This window comes from Arvicanthis niloticus, chromosome 18, assembly GCF_011762505.2.
Source record: "Arvicanthis niloticus isolate mArvNil1 chromosome 18, mArvNil1.pat.X, whole genome shotgun sequence".
Taxonomy (NCBI): Eukaryota; Metazoa; Chordata; class Mammalia; order Rodentia; family Muridae; genus Arvicanthis; species Arvicanthis niloticus.
Window position 1 is genome coordinate 50494349 of NC_047675.1, and position 13396 is coordinate 50507744.

The window sequence follows — 13396 nt, forward strand, 5'->3', positions numbered from 1 at the left end:
CTGCTGCTCTCAATCCAGACTTGGTCCCTTTGTGATAATGATGTTGCCCTCAGCCGAATCACCCAGACTTCTCAGGACTGCCTCATCACCATCCTTGGCTTGGCCTGTGTCTCTGTTTCTGCCTGTCTGTGTATTTATCTCTTTGTCTACGTCTGTCTTTATCTTTGTCTCCATCTGCCTCTCTCTTTGTCTCTTTCTCTGGGTGTTTCTTTCTGTTTTTATGGCTTTGCAAGCTCGAGAAGCATCTAATGCTAGCCACACCCGCCTCTTTCTAGTTCTCTCTTGGTTTCTGTCTCTCTTTGGGGTGTGTCTCTATATCTGTCTTTGCATTTGTCTCCTTGTCTCTATTTCTTTCTCTTTGTCTCTGTCTATTCTTCACTCTCTCCCTCTTTTTGTGTTTCTGTCTCACGGTTTCTGTGTGTCTCTCTGTTTCTGTTTCTCCCCACCTTCCACCCCTCATACATTTGCTCTCTGTCTGCCTGTTTTCTTTGTCTTCGCTTGTACACTTGCTCTCCGGTGAAGTGGCCCTGAAGGTTTCCATCACAAGTTAGACCACAGATAGGGGGCCTTGCCTCAGCTACAGGGTGCCTCATTAGGAGCCTGACTCACAGTGGCTTTCCTAGGACTTTGTACCTTCCTTCCTGTACAATGGGGGGCAGCACAAACCAGTATAGGAAACGCAGCTGAGCAGAGCGCACAGGGCTTACATGGGGCATTACTTCAACTCCACACTGGGTCCCCAAGGCTCACCGGAGCCCCTCAATCTGTGTGACCCGTGTGGTCGGGGGAGGCTCCTTCTGCCCAGTTCCTGGTGCCTGTCTTTTTGTTCTGTCTCTTTGCCAACACTACTCTGTTTTGACTTAGGTAGCTGTGTAGTGAGTTTCGAAGTTAGAAAATGTGAGACATCAAGCTGTTCTTTTCCAAGATTGTTTTGACTGCTCAGAATTTCTCGAGATTTCATATGAATTTTAGATTATTTCTATTTATGTAAAAAATGCTGTTGGGCAGAGAGAGCCTGGAGAGATGACTCCATGCATAAGGGTACTTTCAGCTCTTTTGAGGACTGAGTTCATGTCCCAGTACTGAACTGGGCAGCTCACAACCATATGTAACTCTAGTCTGACCCTCTGCTGGACTACAGGAACACTGTAGACAAACATGAGCACACACTTGCACACATGTGCTTGCTCTGTCTCAATTAATCAATCGATCGATCGATCAATCAATCAATGCAAAAACAGCTTTTAAAAAAGAAATGTAACCGGCTGTTATGTGTTACTTTTGTATCTTGCAACTTCAGTTAATTTGTTTATTTTTAACCAAGTTTTTAGGGAATCGTTGGCGTTTTTTGCATAGCGTGCATATTTTCTTTTAGTGAGGAGAATCTTAACTTGGTCCTTTGCTGAGACAGGGAGGAGGGAGCTGCACTCAGCAGCTCTGAAGCCACACTTCTTATACAGACTTACCCAGGAGATGAGTGTCCGAGGTGTCCTCCACCCAAGGCCAAGGCCAGAAGCCCTCACCCAAGCTGTAAACATAGGCTCATCTCAGTGATGAGACGTGGCTGGTTCTGACTTTGCTTCAACAGCCTCAAACAGGGACACAGAATGCAACCCTGTGGGAAAAGAGATCCTTCTAACTTTGTCACTAAAGACCAAAGAAAAAGGTGGGTGGAATGTCCTAAGGTATTTAGAAGACAGCGGAGGACAACTTGGGGGTAAACTGAACGGTGGTGCTCTGAAGGGCCAGACTCTCATCTCTGCCTGGGTGTTGGCCTGAAGCGTCTCCGAGGCAGGAGGATGTTCTGCATCCATGGGAGGCTTAGGCATTGCTACCCTTGGCATCTTCCTAAGCCCACCTTAATCTCTCTCTTGTGTTCAACAGCTGCAGGGACCAGTGTTCCAGTCCCAAGCCATGCCTGAGAGTGGCACCTTCTCCTGACTTATCCACAGGAATGCCCACGTTTCCATCTGATGCTGTGATAGCCGGTTCCCGTTGAACAGGGAAGCTGGATGTTCACCCTCAAGTAGGGAGGGACCACTCCTGGCCTCCCGGCTTCACCCACATATCTGTGTCTCTTTCTTTTGTTGTGTCGGGGACAGAAATCCAGAGGTACCCAGCTTTGCATTCTGACCCTGCCCACAGCTCTATGCACTGGATCTGCCCCTGGCAGGCTGGCTGCATTCCTCCCACATCAAGTGGATCAGCTGCCTCCGATGCTCCATATGTGTGGGATATCTAGCATGTGTTTGGCACGAGGTAGCCTTTCAAACTACGCTGGCCTGGTGCCTCCTCATCCTGTGCCGGCGTACAGCACAAAGCCATGAGACCCTATGACAGAAAGGTATCCGGGTTCTCCAAGACGGTGCCAAATTAAATAACTTTATCCTTTTCAAAAGAGCAACCATTTAAATGTGTAATTATCTGATAACTAATGTTTAGGGAAAGAACCAGTTATTGTGGCAGGCCAAAGAACCCAACCCCTACCTTCTGGATGAGCTCAACCCCAGGGCTGGGATGTAATGTAATACAATGTGACATGTAAATGTTTTTACTGTTTCATAGTCTGTCCTGGTTGTTTAGTTTGTGGTAGTAGAGGGTAGAGCCCCCCTGCTAGGCACATGTTCTATTGCTGAGTGACATTCCCCATTGCAGACCAGATTCTTGCTGTGGAGCCCAGGCTGGCCTTGAACTCCTCATCCTCCTGCCTCAGTCTCCCAAGTGCTGGGTTGTAAATGTACCACCATGCCTAGCGTTTCTTCATTAAACAAACACCAATAAAACCAAACCGGTGCCTTTTGAAACAACAGGAAGTTCTAAATTGTGATGAAGGCCAATTGTGGGTATTATTTCTTATATAGCCACGCAATCTTTGCCTTCTCTGTGAAAAAAAAAATCTCAAAGCTCTTTTCCCCTAACTGTTCTAGCATATAACTTACATCTAGACTGAAGAGCAGTGTAAAGTCAATTCAGTTACACAACACAAGGCCAGAGTAGAGGTCTGGCTTATACGCATGGGCATTCATTGTTCTAACCTGCTGGATCAAGAACATCATTTTTCTATTGAATTGTTTTTATCCCCTATTTAAAAAACAAACAAACAAACAAACAAACTCAATGGTATCCAGCAACATAGCTCATCGTATCAGGGTACTTGTGCTGGGAGGTGGTGGTGCACGCCTTTGATTCCAGCACTCTGGAGGCAGAGGCAAGAGTATCTTTGTGAGTTCCAGGCTAGCCTGGTCTACAGAGCTAGGTCCGGGATAGCCAGGACTACACAAGAAACTCTGTCTCAAACAAACAAACAAAAACAAACAAATAAATAAACAGGTACTTGCTTCCAGCTTGATGACCTGAGTTTGACCCCCAGGAATCAGAAGGGAGAAGAGAGCAGATTCCTGACATTGTCCTCTGACCGCCTTACCACCCGTCCCCAGAACACACCCTGGGGTGAGCACTCAGTTTTTCACGGTAACTCATTTGCTTTGTTTTGTTCCACAAAAGCATGTTATTAAATTGAAGGCACTCTCCTCTACTCTTGGTCAGTCAAAAGATCTTAATCTGCGGATCTTAGGTTTTGCCAAATACCGTTTCATCTACTGAGATGACTACCATTTTACTTCTTTTTGTAGAGCAAAAGCCAGATGTGGAAGCATAACTCAGATAGATCCTTTCCTCCCCAAGTTGTTTTTGATCATGGTGTTTCATCACAGCAATAGTAAATAGGACACTGGTCTTATAAACCTGAGCTGGGCCAGGCGTGATGGCTCACACCTTTAGTCTCAGCATTTGGGAGGTGGGAACATGTAGGTCTCTGTGAGTTTTAGGCCAGCCTGGACTACACAGCAAGATCCTGTCTCAACAAGACAAAAGCTGAGCTGGAGACTGGACAGATGACTCGGTGGTTAAGGGAGCATGTTGCTATCATGGAGGACCTGAGTTCAGTTCCTAGAGCCCACAGCTGGTGACCCACAACTGCCTGTGACTCTAGCTTCAGGCTTCCATGGGTACCTGAACTCACAAGTACACTCACACGTATACTCACACGTAGACAAATAATGAAAAATAAAACCTTAAAACAAAACAGAATTGGAAAGTCGTGCCTTCATTTGTAGGTCTGGTACAAATTTATATAAAGTTGGTATCATTTTTAAAAAGCATTGGTGGCCTTTGCCAGTGAGGACAGATGGACAGCGGACAGACGGACTGCAGAGTCTGTATTTCACTTTGACTTCTTTTCTTCAGTAGATGAAGACTAATCTGGCTCTCCTCCTCTTGAGTTTGCTTTACTTATCTGCATTCTTTAAGCAATGTTTCCCTTCCGCATAAAACTGTTCTTCCATTATAACTTTTGAGACAGAGCTATTGTCGCCCAGGCTGGTCTTGAATTCACTATGTAACTGACAATAACCATGAACTCCCAATCCTGTCTCCACTTCCCAGAGCATTGGGGTTAGAGGTATGCACCACCGAGTCTGGCTTCTGCAGTGCAGTGGCTCAATCCCCCAGGCGTCCTTCGTGCTGAGAGCATCCTGTGGATTGAACTCCATCCCCAGCCTCCACCTCTTCATCGGAGAGGTCTATGAAGACCGGAATTGTCTTTGCCTCCATCACAAACACATATAGCCAGGCCACACACAATTCCAGAGACAGAGTGGTGTAAAATCGGAGGCGTAGGTCACACTGCCTGCACTCAGGGTCACTCATAGATGAGCAGACACGGCCTGCCCTCCTTCCCTTCCATTCCTGAAATTAAATTGTGGAAGCTCTAGGTCAGACATGAACCTCACACCACACACCCAGGGAAGGAAAAACTGTGTGTGTGAGTGTGTGCTCGGGTGTATGTGTGGAGGCCAGGTGTCATGCCAAGTGCCATCCACCTTTCTCCACCTTAATGTTTTTTGAAGATTTATTTATTTATTTTATGTATGTGAGTACACTGTAGCTCTCTTCATGCACACCAGAAGAGGGCATCAGATCCCATTGCAGATGGTTGCGAGCCACCACGTGGTTGCTGGGAATTGAACTCAGGACCTCTGGAAGAGCAGTCAGTGTTCTTAACTGCTGAGCCATCTCACCAGTCCCTCCTCCATATGTCTCGGGACAAGGTCTCTCAGTGAGTTGGTTGGACAGGCTAGACAGTAAGCCCCAGGGATACACCTGCCTCTGCTTCTGCCACCTCTCTGCCCCTGCCGCTGCCCCTGCCTCCGCCTCCCCAGAACTTGGATTATAAACACCTATGACTATTCTCCCTGGTTACCAGGAATCTAACTTGGTCCTTATGCTTGTCCAGGACGTACTTAGCCTTTCTCCTTATTTCTCCAGCCCCATAGGAGGACTTTTTGCTTTGTCTTTAAGGATTTAGCTCTTATCAACCGCCATTCTACATCGTGGTCAACAAGGTGAATCTTCCATCCCCCAGCCCCCTTCTGGGGCAGGGTTCCTAACTGCAGGTTTTCCTTTGTGATCTATGCCTCTGTGTGGGTGGGCTGAGCTCCCAGCTTCTGCCACTGTCACCTTCACACACAGGTGTCTGCTGAGACAGCTGCTTTCTAACTTGGCTTCTTGTCATGTGATTCTCATAGATTCCAAGCAGAAAGCCATTTGGGGGGGGGGGTGTTGTCAACTTTCTGGGCTCTCTCTGAGCTACACAAAAGACATTCCAGGTTTTCTGGGCTGTGTGTAGGGAACATGTGACACCTGAGCCAACCGCCTGGGTCTAGGTCACAGCATTTCAATCCCAAGACCCCAGAGCAAGTCTGGGTCCCTGATGGAGCTTGTGATTCTATTGTGGCATGGAAGCCTTCCAGTCTCTGTGGCGTGGACAGGAGACAGGAGAGACAGGGGTATTTTCATATCCTGTATAGTAAAGACAGAAACTTTACACTGTAAAAAGGATCCAGTGCGCGATGTCATTAATGTTTAGTTTGTCCTGAGCTAAACCCTCAGCTCAGATGCTCCTGGAAGAGTACAAACCAGAGACCAACAGAAACTAACTTGACCCTGCATTTCAAGAAGTAACACCTGCACTCAAACACCCACAGAATGAGAGAAGAGGGAGGAGAGACGAAGAGAGAAGTACAGGCATCCTAAGTCTCAGAAACGTGGCTGACCAAAGGGTCAAGGCTGAGCTCAGGAGTTATTGACACGTTTGTCTGGGACACCCTCCTCTCCTTATATAATCTGCTGGCTGGAGATGGGATTTAAGACAGACCGTGAATCTCAGATTGCAGCAGTCTCAATAAAGCTGAGTGAGATTAAGTTCCTGTCTGCTCTCTGGCTTCTGAGGAGACCAACTGAACTCTGGTTTTAAAGGGGCTTCCACTGGCGACCCTTCCCAGAGCCCTTGTGAGGATTCTGTCCTAGTGACACACCCATGTCTCCACTGTCTAGCTCTCGCCTCCTGCCTCTGTCCTTTGCTTGGGCTTTGCTTTTTTGTTGTTGTTGGGCATAAAGAACAGAGTCTGATCTCACAGTCTCCAAGCATGTAGGTTGCATGTACTGAGTTATTTTAAACCCTGGATGTTTGTTTACTCAAACTTCAGGCTTTAGGGAGAGTATTTGTCCTAACGTATTGTCTACACGATAGACTCGAAGACCATACTAGAGAGTCAGAAGCCAAGACTTACCTTCGTTCTTTCTCCCCGATTCCATAGAGAATAATTTCCTTGTAACAGGCACTGAAAGTGAGTGGGGGGAGGAGGGTGAAGAGAAATTATTGGGACTTTAAAATTATTGAGATTCTTTTAACATTTAAAATCATTGCCCTGTCCCATGTGTATAAAATATGAGCAAGTATTAATTGGTCATAATTTCTTTATGCGGGATCCTTCCACCAGATGCTTTATAAATCAGTGTGCTCAGCCCTGATCTAGAGATGCTGCACTTACTTAAAGGGCTGTCTTCCTCATGGCTGTGTTTTTGTTCCGTTTTATTTTTAAATTAATTAGTTAATTTTGAGAAGGGATTGTGTGTAGCCCAGGCTGGCTTAGAACTCAATATGTAGCTAAGGATGACCTTGAACTCCCTGAGACCCTGTCTCCATTTTCCAAGTGCTGGGAGCATGGAGATCTGCTACACACTGCCCGTGTTTCTTTCCTTTTGTTTAAGCCTTTCTCCAGGGCCAGCGAATTGGCCAAATGGTTCGGGTAGGGAAATCCTACAGCTGAGCCTGAGGACTGGAACTCAATCCCTGGGACCCACATGGTAAAAGAGACAATTCTCACCGTCTGTGTGTAGCCTCTACACGTGTGATAGCACTCATGTGTGCCCCTCCCGTGCACCCAAAATAAACAAAAATGTAACAATACTAATACAATCTTGATCTCTGTTCTCATGAGTCCATCGCTCATACTGGTTTTGTCTCTTGTTAGGAGGAGACACCAGGCATTTCCTGAGCTGAAACTGTCTTTTCTCCACTTGATACGTCTGGCCTGCCAGCTGGCCAGCCTTTCCTTCTTAATCAAGATGGCTGGCTCACTTCTCCCTGAGCTGGATTGCAACTAACGCTCCAGTCGAAAGTCTACCTGCCGTGCTTGATTCATGCTCATCTGTTGACGTTCAACCATTCAACAGTTCCCACCACACAGGTGACAGACCTAGGGTGGAGAGCTAAGAGGCACTTCCTTACCTCTACAGCACACTCAGGTCTCAAGTTCCTAAATCATGTCGCCCAAATGTCCCAACTCTTGTTTGTTATTGTCTGCATTTTATAGCCGAGGAAGCCAAGTCTCTTAGAGGTTCAGCATCCTGTCACAATGTTCCCGGCCAGAGAGCAATAAGGCCAGAGTTCCAGTGGTCTCCACCTCCATGTTGCCTTCAGACCTGGGCTGGCGGATGGGGGCTGTCAGGTTCTCAGCAAAGCCTGAGGCTCCCTGGGCAGAAATCAAGCAAATGCGATTGACATTGAGGACCCATTGTCCCTCTGCTGGAGTGTGTGGTAACTTCCTTATCATGGAGATGTGCTGTTGTTTTATCATAGTCTTTACCACTATGGCAGATGGCAAAAGGAGTCTGTCCCTGTGGTAAAGCCTGGTAGAGGAAACATTCAGGTAAAGTAGTTGCTTCACACTCTTCTCTTATCACTGTTATTCCTACAAGGGAATGAGTAGTTGGCACCCTCCGGAATGGTCCCCCTGCCCCCCACACACACAGCTCACAATCTCAGGGTTCACTCTTTGTTTTAGTGAAGGTGCTGCTAGACCCACAGACACCCCCAAATGCCTCCTCAGATCTCATTGATTTCCTGTCCAAAAGGACACTGAGCAGAGACAAGGGTATGGTGAAGCCCGGCACCTGGTGTGGTCAGGGAGAGGAAGCTCAAAGCCCAGCGGAGCAAATGGTTTTCCATTAAACTGAGTGGCTAGACGGGCGCAAAGGGGAGCCAGGAAGCTGTGGGCGGAAAACCGTGCAAGAGTCAAGGTTAAAAATTAGCAGATACACCTTGAGCAGAAACACTGGCATTCTGACTCAGGCAGCAAGCAGGGCACCCCTGGATTGCCTGAACAGGCAGGTGCACCCCCACGTGTTCCTTCAAAAGACCTTGCCCTGGGTAGTTTTAGGAACACAAGGGAGGAGAGGGAGAAGCAAGCAGGATAGAGGAGGCAAGCAAGGGACAGGGTGAGAGCCAAGGTGGGTGTGACAGAAGATAGATGAGCGTGGGGGTAGGCGTCACCGAACCTGAGGATCCTTGGTGGTCTTAGAGACATGCAGGGAAAGGAGGCCCCTCTTTTCTCTCACCAATTCAGCTAGACTTGACTGATCACTGAGCCCCAGGAATTTCCCTGTCTTTGCTTCCCTAATGCTTAGATCACAGGCGTGCTCTGCTACGCTATGCTTGTTACACAGTGTTTGGGGATTTGAATGTAGATTCCCATGAGCACACTTCCAGTTACGTTACCTCTCTAACCCCTCTGCTTTACCTTTTGAGGCAAGACGTGGCACTGCAGCTCAAGCCAGGCTAGAGTCCCCCCATCCCCTGCCCCCATGCCAGACAGCAATTTCTAACCCTGTGCGAGAGAGGATTCTGACTGGTCTACTTGTGTCAGGATCCCACCCTTGATTCAAACTGTCTGTCACCTTACCTAGGTTGGTTGTCAGTTACAATTAGGTTGGCAGGCAAGAACTTTACCCCAGAGTCGGGGCCCACCCTTCACCATCTCCTAGGCCAGGTTGTGTTGTGTGAAGATCAAACAAGAGAAATGAAGGAGTACCATGAAGACACAGAGGCTACTGCAGCCCTCCCTGCCAACATCTGAGGTTGGGAGAGGACTCAGAACCCAGGTTGTGCCAATGCTCTGATGTTAGTAATGGTAGTTTTATGCAGTAGAGAGATGTTCTGTGGAGACATAAAGGGCCTGGAAAATGGAAATGTCTTTCTTTCCCCTGGGATCTGGTTTCAAAGTCTCTCCTTGTAGAAGATGCTGCAGGAGACGCAGGTGTTCTGAAGCCGGATCTCCAGATCTCACAAAGAATAAGGATCTCAGACTGGGGCATGGCTTAGTAACGGGTGGTCTGAGGAGATGATTGTATCGGTAAAATATTTTCCCCCAAAGCACGAGGACCTCAGTTTGATTCCCAAGTCCCACATTAAAAAAAAAAAATCTAGGCATGATGACATGCTTGTAACCCCATCACTGGGGAGGTGGAGACAGGAGGATCTATGGAACTAAATGGCCAACCGGTGCCAGTGACCAACCTTGTCCAAAAAAAATGGTAAAGAACAACTGGAAAAGATACTTGAGTTAATCTCTGTCCCTGTGAGCACATTATGCGACAGCTCACACACTATATGTACATGTGTGCACAAAATTAAAATATGGTTCTTGGGGCTGGAGGGATGGCTCAGAGTTGTGTCTGCTCACCAATCCCAGCATTCAGGAGGCAGAGGCAGGTGACTATCTGTGAGTTTGAGGCCAACCTAGTCTACAGAGTGAATTCCAGGACATCCAGGGATACAAAGAGAAACATTGTCTCAACAACAACAACAAAAACCAGCCAAACAAAAAAACAAATAGCAATAACAAAGAGTGCATCTGTTCTTGTAGAGGACTTGCAGTTTGGTTCTCAGCACCCACATCAGGCAGCTCACTGACTGCTTATAACTCCAGCTCCAGGGGATCCAAGAGACTCCAGTGAGTACAGTTGCTGGCATCTACAAGCAACCGTATTCACACAGGCACAGACACACATGCATACACATAATTGGAAATTTTAAACTCTTAAAATAAGACTCTTATGCAGTAGTCAACAATGTTTAGAGGTAGGTGACTAGACTGTAAATGTATTTACTAGAGTCTGTTATCTGGGAAAGATGTCGGCTGCTCTTTGCGTAGCCAGTGATGATGTAGCTCTGATCCAGAGGAGCTGTTGGGGCTTACAAGGCACAGACAGGCACTCATGAAGAGCTTAGACACACCACTGTAAGCCACAGATTTCTGGGTTATATAGGTCTCTAATTTCTCTGAAACCCTCCCCCTACTTTGCAACAGAACCAAACAATAACTGTAAAACTGAAATGCAAAATAGTGAAAACCACGCCTTTTCACTTAAAATTTGTTTTAGAATTTGGTTGAGAATTTAGAATCTACAGTTGAGACCACATCGATTTCTACGGAGGAAGCCTTAAATTCCATTCAACTGCAACTTAAATTTGAAAAGGTTCTGAAGGCAACATAGTAGGACCACTTTCTCTCTCTCTCTACTTTGCTCTGTTGGCTGGAGTGCATTATTTAAGTTGTCTGTGCTATTTTTATGAGGAGGTAACAGGAACCTGTCTCTGGAGGGTTAGTGGGACACTTGAGAGTGAAAAACCAGGTTATCTGAAGTGATCAGAGTCTACTTTCCTCTGCTACGGTGGCTATGGGTTGTGCAATGTTAATTACTAATGTGATTTGCACAACCATTCACCAAGAAATGCCCCAGGTAAAGCTGGGAAAAGAAGTGTGGGTCATTTGTTGAGCACTTCCTTTGTCAATATCAATGTGTAAAAATACCCATATCTGAACACTTTGGAAGGATGAAGATGCCTGCTCCCCATGTCGTAGAAAACAGATAGGGTTCTGTGTGAGAACATGGTTTCATACTGTTGTGAATATTGTTACTTGCCTTAGCTGCTACAAAGCCCAGAGTTTCAAAACACACTAGAAAGACAGGTGGTGGTAGTTCACACCTTTAATCCCAGCACTTGGGAGGCAGAGGCAGGCAGATCTCTTTGTTCAAGGTCCTAGCCTGGTCTACAGAGTGAGTTACAGGACAGCCAGAGCTGGGCTGGAGAGATTGCTCAGTGACTAAGAGCACTGGCTGCTCTTACAGAGGACCCAGGATCAGTTCCCGGCTCCTACTAAGTGGTTCACAACCAACTCTAGCTTCAGTTCCAGGTCATCTGATGCCCTTTATGGCCCCCACAGGGAGTGCATGCACCTGTAGACATGCAGGCAAATCACTCATATACATAAAATAAAAGCAAAATCTTTTAAAAATCAACTAGTAGTGACTTGGGGAATGGATTATAACACTAATACTGGGTGAGAGTTCTTTGTGAGAGTATTGTTGTTGGTGGTGTTTGAGATAGATTGGAGTTCATTGTGTAGACCAGACTGGCTTCAAATTCACAGCAACCCTACACCCTCAGCCTCTTGATTCCTGGGATTAGAGGTGTGAGCCTCTAACCTTGAGATGAAAGTCATTTTCAAAGTGGGATAAATCACTTTAAAATTTTTAGGGGTATGGGTAAGTGCATGGAGAGACTAGAAGTCCAGCTCTGTGGAGTTCTAAGTAGTTGTGAGCAATTCAGTCCGCATTCCGGGAACTAAACACATGTCCCCTGCAAAAGCAGTAAACACTCTTAATTCTGTGTGTGTGTGTATGTATGTGCATGTATGTATATATGTATGTATGTGTGCATGTGTGTATGTGTGTGTATATATATGTGCATGTGTGTGTGCATGTGTGCGTATATGTGTATATATGTGCATGCATGTGTGTGTGCATATGTGCATGTGTATGTGTGTGCACATGTGTGTATGTGTGTATGCATGTGTGCATGTGTGTGTATATGTGTGTATCTGTGTGTGTGTGTGTGTGTGTGTGTGTAGGCACTTTTGTGAGAGTAAGAAGACAACTTTGCAGCGTTAGATCCCTCTGCCCACCTTTCCCTGGGTTCTAAGGCTCAAACTCAAGTAGCTAGGCTTGCTCAGCAAGGGCTCCTCTCACAGGCCTCTAGAGTGTACTCTGTGTATACATATGGCACTCTGGGTATACATATGGCACTCTATGTATACATATGGCACTCTGTGTATACATATGGCACTCTGGGTATACATATGGCACTCTGGGTATACATATGGCACTCTATGTATACATATGGCACTCTGGGTATACATATGGCACTCTGGGTATACATATGGCACTCTGTGTATACATACGGCACTCTGTGTATACATATGGCACTCTGTGTATACATATGGCACTCTGGGTATACATATGGCACTCTGGGTATACATATGGCACTCTATGTATACATATGGCACTCTGGGTATACATATGGCACTCTGGGTATACATATGGCACTCTGGGTATACATACGGCACTCTGTGTATACATACGGCACTCTGTGTATACATATGGCACTCTATGTATACATATGGCACTCTGGGTATACATACGGCACTCTGGGTATACATATGGCACTCTGTGTATACATATGGCACTCTGTGTATACATATGGCACTCTATGTATACATACGGCACTCTGGGTATACATACGGCACTCTGTGTATACATATGGCACTCTGTGTATACATATGGCACTCTGTGTATACATACGGCACTCTGGGTATACATATGGCACTCTGGGTATACATATGGCAATCTGGGTATACATATGGCACTCTGTGTATACATATGGCACTCTGTGTATACATATGGCAATCTGTGTATACATATGGCACTCTGGGTATACATATGGCACTCTGGGTATACATATGGCACTCTATGTATACATATGGCACTCTGTGTATACATATGGCACTCTATGTATACATATGGCACTCTATGTATACATATGGCACTCTGTATACATACGGCACTCTGTGTATACATATGGCACTCTGGGTATACATACGGCACTCTGTGTATACATACGGCACTCTGTGTATACATATGGCACTCTGTGTATACATATGGCACCACTGCAGCAGACAGGACTTTTACGTGTGAGAAGCAGCAGAGCTGACTGGAGCAGTGACCACAGGCTGAATGGCAGGAAGCCTGTCCTTCGCTAGGCAGAGCCTGGGTCCCAGCTTTTCACACAGCTGAGCTGACTTGAGCTACAGAACCGAGCAGTGGGGACTGAGGACATGGCGAGATGCCGGAGTGATCTGTTTGGATGTAAAAG